This window comes from Triticum urartu, chromosome 6 (assembly GCF_003073215.2).
Source record: "Triticum urartu cultivar G1812 chromosome 6, Tu2.1, whole genome shotgun sequence".
In the NCBI taxonomy this organism is placed as follows: Eukaryota; Viridiplantae; Streptophyta; class Magnoliopsida; order Poales; family Poaceae; genus Triticum; species Triticum urartu.
The window spans coordinates 56,801,879-56,811,999 of NC_053027.1; the positions used below are offsets into that span (position 1 = coordinate 56,801,879).

Below are 10,121 nucleotides of genomic sequence, written 5' to 3' on the forward strand. Positions count from 1 at the left end.
GAGGTAGCAATTAACACAGATAACAACATGAAACTGTCTCCATTTCCAAACAGGTATGTGTCATATCTGCAATACACACATGCCAATCATTATACTGGTATTGGAGGAAGTAGCATAGTCTAGCTAATATTACTTTATCTTAGTTCTTAGAGCAGAAAATCAAATGGAAGGTGAAATTGCAAGATTGTCCTGCCATGACATCCCAGGTTGTGCTGAATATGTCATTTGTACTACACAAATGAATCACTAGCGTGCATACGTACATACGGGTTAGAAATTTATGATTCACACATTGTATAAGGCAAGAAGAAAAGATAGTACAAATCAACACCTACTAGAGTGATCAAAGAAGAGGAATATGTAAAAGGGAAACAGAGAAGAAAGAAGACTGAATTGATCTCCTTTCTTAAACATGATAAGAGCAATGCTTGCTTACAATTAACCTCACTTTTCAGAAATCTGAAGGTTTTATTGTCAAAATAATTCACTCCATATTATCTCTTGAAGGAAGCCAACTTCAGTCATGAGAAGACAGCATGCCTATCAAACCTCCGAGCTGGACAAGAATAGTAGGAAAAATAAGTAAACATGAAAGAACAAATCAGCTCCAGACCTCTAGTATGGGTAAGGCAAGATTATTTAGTAAAACTGAGATATTCATCAATCAAATGCTAATACCCGTATGAGAAAACCAGCAGTGTAAGAAATCGGGTCATAGAGGAGCTCATACAGAGTTTAGTACCATCGATCTGGCCGCGTGGATGCCGGATGTAGGGAGAAACGATGCCTTCTCTCCTTGCTTCCAAATCACCACAATATAGCAGGGGTTGGAGCCGGCTATAGCTGGGAAACAAAGGATGACGATGGAGAGTCGGCGGTGCTGAGCCGCCTCCCTTGCTGGCATCAACTCCTACCCCCTCCTTCCCTGACCGGCGTGGTGGTCCTCCCCCTCTCCCTCGGCTTAGCCGACACGGGATGAATCAAAACAACCAAAATCAAAAGAGATATAAAATTCCCAACCTTGTCGACGTGATCTCACCAGTGGAAGTGAGACTCAAATTGGTTCCTGACGACATTATAGATCAGCGCCGGGTAGAACAACATCGATCGCTGCGCGCTTCGCACCGAAAGCCATCTGCATCCTCTTCCTCCTCCGCTGCTGAAACAAAACCGACATCCTTGCCATACAACTTCAGCTGCCAATTGTCGACGTCGTCATCCTCCCGACCCAGCTGTAGCTCCCCTTCCCATCGACCACCACACCTCCACCTCCGCCACCCGAATCACCGGGAAGCAGCAGGAGGGCGGGCGAGGGGAGGCTATGGCGTCGCGGGTCGACGATGAGGGCTCAAGGGAGGAGGAGTGAGGAGAGGAGGGCGAGGCGGCGGCGAGTGGGGAACTGGCCGGGGATTTGGCATGGGAAATAATGAGGGAAGGGAAGGGTGCGTGCCAGAGTTGAGGCGTAGGTGCCTGTCCTTTTCTTTCTTCTGAACGAAGTAACAAGGAAGGGATGGGGATGGGGCTCCTGCCAAGCCGTTCGCTAGTTCGATCTAAATTTTTTGCCCAAATTCTTAAAAGTGCGTGTGCGCCATCCCGGCTCTCCGAGCGGCCGCACGTGAACCGTTGGATGCGCTGATTGATTTGCAGGCGCGTGCGAGGTAGCGAGAGTAGTGGGGACAGCCAACAATTGACCGGTGGGCGACTGTCCCAGTTTTCTCTCCTTCTACATCTAGTCCTCTTCCTTCATCCCCACCTCTCCCTTCCACCAACCCCCGCCGTCGGCGTATGGAAGCCACGGGCTCCCCTATGCATCCTCACCGGATTCCGACCCCCAGCACTCTCCGCTCATCCGTGCCGCACGCCGCCACTTCCTCCCCCACAGGAACACCTCGAGGTTGAACCCGACGGTAAGTGACTCCACCCGTGACTCATCCTATTCTCTCTACGATATCTATCCGGGCATGGAATTTGCAGTCCAGCGGCTGGATTCGCGAGATCCGGGCCTCAGGGTCACACCCGTGTGGTAGATCTGTGTGCACGCATGGCTCACGTGGTGGTGGCATCGCATGGCTGATAAAAGCTGGTCAAATATCATGATTTGCACCTCGCGTACAGCTCTTGGTTGGCCCAGCGCGTGAGGATTCGCTGGAATTGTCGGCCCAGATCATGTTTCTTTGATGCTACTATATCTCTTGTTTGCGTCTGCAAATTCAACGGGATTGACTACATTTCCTGCATAGTAGTGAGATAATCTGTGATTTTTCTTGTTTCAGTGTCCTACCCGTTGCCCGAGGTCAAAGTTTGTTCATCATCCGAGTTCATTTAGATACAAGAGGATGCTGCCATTTCTCATGGAGAGCGGTGGCCAAGCTCAGAAAATTTTCTGAAGATAAACAAACTGTCATCAGATGAGATTTAATCTGCCACCGTAGAAGTTTCTCTGGAGAGCAGTGCAGAAAGCCACACCAGAAAAAGAGTTAGCTTCAGTTGGGGACCCACTGCCATGCGTACATTGCTCCAAAGGTAAATTAAGCAGCCACTACAACACTACTATGCCATCCAAATTTTGCCAATTAATATTTTTTTAGAGTAGTTATTAATTAATTGATACTACCGCAACTAATCACATCACTACTCTAGTTATCGTGTTGCAAGTGGTATTTACTTATCACTTATTCTTCGGATTAGTGGTGGGTTTGTACGACGATTAGGATTTTAGTGGTGGGTTTGAGTTGGGTTTTCACGGTGAGCTGTTCTAATTTTGTTGCTATTGGGATGGTTCAGCATCCTATTTTGATCCATCTATTCTTGCCTAGACTGGAATTGTCTCGTTAAACATGATGCTCTCCATAGAGCTTCATTACATGTAAGTTGCATGCATATAAGTAACCAGTTGGTTAGTTTGTTGTAATAATTGCATAGGAATGCAAAATGCAAACGTAGTTGGATGACACATATACATATCTCAGTTGGCTAGCCAACTTATGAAGTTGCACAGTGATGGCTAACCAGTTGCACAACCAATGGTATTCAGATAGATACCCTGTATAAACCATGTTCAAGCAGCGTGCGTGCGTGCGTGCATGGTTCTGTAGGTGTTTTTTTATACCAATTGTTGTCCTTGTTTTTTTTCTTTTTAATATTTGTTTGGTTCGACTACTTTGTTCGTTCGCCTTTTTACATTAACAAAAGTGGTTGTAAAAGGAGATGCAGCTCCTAGTGAAGGAGAAGTATCATCAACTTTTGTAGATGCATCCTGAACTTTTATATTTGCAGAACAATCAATTAGGAGTTGGTATCCTCAACTTTTCAAATAGTTGCACAACAGTATCATATGAATTGGCTTCCTCAACTTTCATCGTTGCACCAGAACCATTTGGGAGTTGGCAGTCTCAACTTTTTAAATAGTTCCAGAACAATATCACATGAGTCGTCATCCTCAACTATTTTAGTTGCAAAAGAACCAATCAAGAGTTGCATTGGCATCCCCAACTTTTTCTAATAGTTGCACAAAAATGCCAAATGAGTTGGCATCTTCAACTCCCTTAGTTGCACAAGAATCATTTAGTAGTTGGCATCCTCATGTGTTCTCATGCATATGATTTTCTAGGTTTGCGCATGCACTTGAATGTAGTTGCACTACTTATTTGGAAGATTACAATCTTTTAAAATTCACTATTTTTCCATTTCTTGTGTTCAGGCATGCTAAATTCATCATGTTCATCAGCTCAAAATTCATTACATAGTTGCACAACACATGCAACATGAATTGCATCCAGGAGTACTTGCAGTTGCACAAAATAGTTGATGTAGTTGCACAACATTCAGCATAAGTTTTTTCTGGAATTTTGCATACAATTTTTTTTAGCTAAATGGAAATGAATTTGAAATTATATGAGTTGGCATCTTCAAATTTTATATGACTTGAAGATGCCAATTACTGAAATTCAAACCCCACAAGTAGACGGACATGGGAGTGTTATCAATTGCACACTTGTACTGGTTAAGTTGCATAGATGCAATCCAGAGTTGGTTCATTTTTCTCAGGCTTCTTTTTTGCATCATGTGCAGGTTTTGCAGGTTATGGGAGTAAAGGAGCTGCTCTAGATTTGTGCACATCATTCTCAGCTACAAAGTCACATATACTACTGTGTGGAAAGATCAAACGAAAAAAACAACAAACCAGATTATTGTCTAGTTTGTAGCTATGTTTTCATAGTACCTACAAAATACATTTCTTTTTTTGGTACATGGACATATGTCCTGCTGTTTTATGTGTGAAATAAGACTCTCTATGCGCTCTCCTATATATTTGCACATTTTCTGCATTTTTTGCACATAGTGCTACAAATGTTGGCTTGTCACATGATTTGGTTGCATGGAAATCAGTTAAAATTGCACAGGTACAAGATCTCCATATTTTTTTATCTCTGTTTATGCTCTCTTCAACTATGAAGAAGCTAATTTTGCAAAGAGAAATTTTGTAAGGGGGAAAGGGAAAGTCAATGAGGGGGGATTTGAATATGAGAAGAAAAGGATCACCTCCTGTTTTACCCTTGTTGGTGCTACCTGGTACGTTCTGATCTGTCCTCCCTCTTCTTCTTCTTTTCACAGCAAATTGTTCTAGATCCGCTATTATTCCACTTTTATTCATCTGCCATGGCAGCTCTGGGATGGAGTCCAAACCTAGGAAACCATTGTTTCTTGGGGAAGAAGAAGGCAAGGCAGGTAAGGGCGTGGAGAAGTTGGTGGCTAGTGGGTGTGAGAGCTTTGGGAGGGAAGGGAAGTGCACGTGATGGCCTGGGGTCTGGGGACCGCGCCCAGCGTGTGGTTTGCTGGGTTACACGCGTCTGTTGCTACTAGGGGAGACCTATCCTTTTCTGGGATAGGAGGGGGGACCGTATATTTCCTTTTCTGACGGCCGCTCGGGATTGCTAGCGGGCAGACGGCCGCCCGCTAGACGTCTCCAATTTTTTGTCGTACATGTGATGACATGAACATCGTGAGGAGGCGCCATAGTCGCGACGGTTAATGGGTTTTACAGTCTCTTTATTTTTTCTGGGAGAGACATACTCTTCTCAAAATAAAAATTAAATAAAGAAGATCTACAGGGCTGTTATCTGAATAAAAAGATGTATACTTTTCCTCAGAAAAGGATAAAAGACTGTACACATGCAAATATAACTTAATTTTTTCCGCAACATATTTTTTTACACAACATACTATTTAACCATATGCAATGATACAATCCTATATTCCATCCTTATTGTGCCAAAATGTTTAGAATAAAACAGATAATTTCATCAAACATGGACGGGCGTCGCAAAGCGTGCCATCATGGTCTAATTAGAGTTAAATGGATGCCACTTCAATCCTATACTTTTTTCCATTCTTGTATTCTCAGAATCTTGCTAATCAAAGAGGCCCTTAGTGGATTCCTTCGCGTATCTTGGTTAGTACTACATTAGTAGGAAGTTGCTTATAAAACAGTTAGTTACTCCCATGCAGTGCGCATCTTTCTAGACGGAAAGGATCCTGTGATGATACTACCCCCGCAATCCCAACCCCGGTGCTCTCACCAACTTTGCCAAACAGTGAAATCATTATGGGCCCGAACATTGCTAATTCTAAATTTCTGACTAAAATAACTAACCACTAGGTACGTAAAGACATGTATGCGATTATGCATAGAGGGAAGTGAGCCAGGCATATACATAGATTAACACGAGACTGTCATGTCAGTCAGTGTATCCAATTAATACTACACCCTTCAATTTACTAGTAAGTTTGCACGTGCAACGTACGTCTCTGCTAATGCTCTTTTCGAAGATAAATCCACTCTCAATCAAATACACCTTGTCTACATGTCTCGTACCACCGTATACTTATAGTTGTTGATAGTAGTATAAGATGACACACACACAAAAAACAGCCAAGGTAACATTCATCATATAGGCCCGAAACCATGTTTTCAGGCCCTTACATCTAGCAAGAGAGGTTCAAAGTTGTTTTATGTCATTTTTTTCATAACTTGTCTCCATATAAATAGAGGTCATTGATTTATCACAAACTACATTAAATAGATATGTGTGAACACCATGTATTTTGGGATCAACGTTGCAACTTGCAAATTATACCTTTTCTCCCCAAGAAATTTACAAAGGTATGCATCAATGTTTGATTCTACAATGTCAAATGCCAAGAAAGCACTCGTACATTTTCAAGGTAACATTATTTCCAATCAAACGTCATGCACATTGCCTGGCTTCTTTTACCCTGGAGATGAATTCATCCAGATAATCTTTTAGACCATCCATCACATTGTTTTGCCTGCAATTCCAGTGTGTACAAGTACAACACCATTCAACAGGGTGCACATGCACAGAAAAAGAAGTAAAAGAGACAAGTTGGGAGTTGTACATTACTAACTGAAAATGATCTTTTATCCATTTTCTTAAAAGATTCACTTATTGTTGATTCTTCTTGGTAAGTAAAAGTAGGAAGACAAGATTGTGGTGGAAGGTTTTCTTTCTTGTTCTCTCTCCCTGTGAACTGTAGGAGTGATAAAATGGTTTATTTTCCTTTAAGCAGTAAAATTTTACTTGAGCACACAAGTGAAAATATTTTAATTTAGAATCTATAAATAATGATACTGTTTGCTTTGGGCAAAAAGATTGCGAAGTATTGGTTGAGGCGCGGTCTGTATTTCATTTCTATGGTTCCACAAATGATAGAAGCAAAAATCTCTCATTAATTGATGGTCGGACTTCTTAGATTCAGGTAAGCTGAAAAATCAAAAAACAATCAAGAGAACACAGTATTTACTATTTTGGAAAAAAAAAGAACATCAATCTTGTTCACATTTAATGAGAGCAATCTCCAGTTCTCACTAAGTGCTTAAAAGGCAGTGAGACATGTGTGAATGAAAAAAGAATATACATAGTAGATATAAACTTTAACCGTTGGCTATGTTTGTTCACTTATATGATCACAATAAGTAAATGTATCTTGTTGTCCATAAATAAAGCAAACATATCATGTGTCGAAGTATATGCTAGTTATGAAATAAATGCCAATCATGTAATCAGATATGATAAGCACACAAGCAAACATAAATGGAATGACATGGCATGAAATCTCTAGCCAGGTTTTCTTTTTAATACCCGAAAGAAGAATCTGGCTGGTCTCTTTCAACTGCACCTCCAACTTTGTTCGGTGACAGCGACGTGGAGTTTGGACAAGATTCCCTGGGAGCATAAGAGAAATCATGAAGAAATTATTTTTACCTATGCAATAGTTCAAACATGCTCCTATTGATCAGTACTAAGATGAAGCCCTGCAATTTGGTGTTGCTACCTAAAAGGACAGCTAAAATGATCATCGAGAACATTCTATTGATCCTTCTATTTTCTGGAATGACATCAAGAAGTAACTTCGTGGAATGGTATGACATTTCTAGTACTTAGGAATCTATTATCCTTTTCATTTTATAGGCATATATTCTATCACGTACAACCTGATCCTTCTGTTTTCTGTTCAAGAAAAGTGAACTCCAGTATGAATCTGATTTATCATCATCTTCTAATAGTAAAATTGAATTTTCAAGCAGTATAAAAGCAAGCATGACTAAGAGTTATTTTCAAAAAAGCATGACCAGAAAAAATAGGAACCGCAAACTATCTCAGAAAGATTCTTTTGAATTTGAATATTTTTAGCGCACGCTGACCTGCAACTCTATGTCAGTAAGCTTGTGCCAATTTATTTTCTAGCTGACGATCCAAAAAAGTTTCCATATCCAAAGAAATACTGGAAACATATTTTTGTTGTTAGATCCACAAAAGAGGTTTTCTGTGTCACAAGCACTCCATCCATTTATCACTATGAAGTGAAATAGTTGATGTACACACTTTTTTGAACTTCAAAAATTCCATGGTTTACAAAAAGATAGGATGATAAGTCAATTGATAACCAGAAAATGCTAAGAAAACATAGGTTTCATATAACAGTAAATGTTGATTTTTTTTTCTAAGACTATAGATAACACTATTACTGTATCAGGGAGAAATTTACCGTAGACTTGTCTCTTCCGATGCTGCCTCCAACATCTTTATATAAAACTGTAATGGGGCTTGCACCAGATTTCCTGGGAGCAAAAGAGAAGTGAAGATAAATGTTTTATAGAGGTCAATAGCTGGCCCAACAGTAACTTTGAAAAGGAAATTAATCAAAGTCACTTCAATTAGATTCAATCTGTTCGTACACAGACACAAGAAACCTTGCAAATTGCAGTACAACCATAATATTAAGAGAAAAGTATATTTTTCGCCCCTCAATTCTTGGAGGAGTCTAGATTCTTGGAGTCGTCTAGATTTGATCCCTTAACTTCATACCTGCAAGAAGCAACACTTCTAGATAAAAATGATACTGCTTTGTTATTCTTATGACATATCATTCTCCATCAAACCATTTTGTACCCATTCTATGCTAGTTTTACAGATGTAAAGTGAAAAGGTGTATGAAAGATCTAACGAAGAGAGTCAAACTTTTGAATATAACTTCACGACCATGGTACAGTAGCAAGATGTTAAAATCACATTTGGAGTGCTAACCAACTCGAAAAGGCAAGCAAGTCTACCTGTTAAACATGACAGAATGTTAAGAAATGTTAATAGTTTTGGAAGGTGTTAAAATCCCCTCCGAACATACATTAAGCGCATGGTTAATTATCCCACCAATTAGCCCCTAGAAATCTGTACTGCTTCGTCCTCACAAACATTCCCCCTGCGCAACCGCCGCGCCATCGCTCCTCTGCCCCGTGCTGCGTCCCAGGCCTCCACTCCTCTGCCCCGTTCTCCCAGAAACTATCAAAAGAATGAGAACTTGACATAATATGGTTGAAACATATATAGTTGAGATTTCATTTGGCTACATTTTTGTGTGAATGCAAAGGAGATCTATCATATTTATGGGAATGTTCGATCTTTTTTGCAACTGCAACTAAATAAACAAATTAAAACTAATACATTTACAGGATCCTTCAATCTTTTTAGTCAATCCAACTAAAGCACATCATATCCAAATAGGAAGCACCCTAAAAAAATATACTATACAGAACCATCAGATGCAAATCCCTAACTTGAGCTGAAAGGTCTAATGTCATGAGTGTACCAAGCAGAGCATTTATTTTCCAAGCAGAGAGGCTGCAGGGTGCCTTGTATGCATTCAACAAAAGAACAGTAGAAGATTTGTCTCAATAGGAAATATATATCACCAATAGATCTTTTATTGGAGGGGCAAAAGTTCTTAATACAGTGGGACACTCTGGAGCACTCCTGCCCATATACTTACGCAAGTATTGTTCTCTTTAAACTTTTCTTATGCTAAAAAATAGATAGCCGTAATTTTGCAAAACACACTGCTTATCCTATATTCAGGTTCTGCTTGTGTGTGATGACCCAATTTTGCACGTCTGAATTAATATATACTTAGTTAAACATATTAAAAAGTCTGAAATTAAAATTTTTATATTATAAATCATAAAGAATATAATTGATAAATAATGAATTTCCTTGTCTTTTATATATCTTAATTTTACATAATCCTGCTGCCCCTTTCATGTCTTTTAAGAGAAAGAGTTAACAATTGAAAACCAGGGGTGGACCTAGACCAAAAACAACCTGATGTCACACTATGTAATCACATATAATTTTCAATAATGTCAGGGGTGTCGCACACTATATGTAGATACAATTTACAGAGAAAAATGTTTTTGACTCGGTGTCCTATGCACCCCCTTAGCATAACCATAGGTACGCCCCTGTTGAAAACAACATTACAAAACAAAATATCTAGTCTAAATGATCCATCAGTGGCATTAGATACAATGTGTGAAGAATTATACTCACAAAAATGTGTGACATATCTTTACAGGAATAGTTTTTAAAAGCTATATGAACCCATCTAAAAGAACACAATAACTGACTTAGCTTGATTCTTTGTTTAGTCCCAAACATACCCATTTTGCAAGAAGGCTTTAGTGAGAGCGCCCAATATTTCCCTTGTGTCAGGATGTTTTTTGGAACTTCATGTGGTCAGCACATATATATAACAAAAGCTCATGA

At 39.7% G+C, this 10,121-nt stretch overlaps 1 long non-coding RNA gene across 1 annotated transcript; it reads left to right on the top strand.

The window, feature by feature from the left end:
- Positions 1-1,673: 1,673 nt before the first annotated feature.
- Positions 1,674-4,406, top strand: LOC125516719. The gene is made up of 3 exons (XR_007287384.1): positions 1,674-1,907; positions 2,274-2,523; positions 4,072-4,406. It is a non-coding gene; the product is annotated as an uncharacterized LOC125516719 (long non-coding RNA).
- Positions 4,407-10,121: the final 5,715 nt, after the last annotated feature.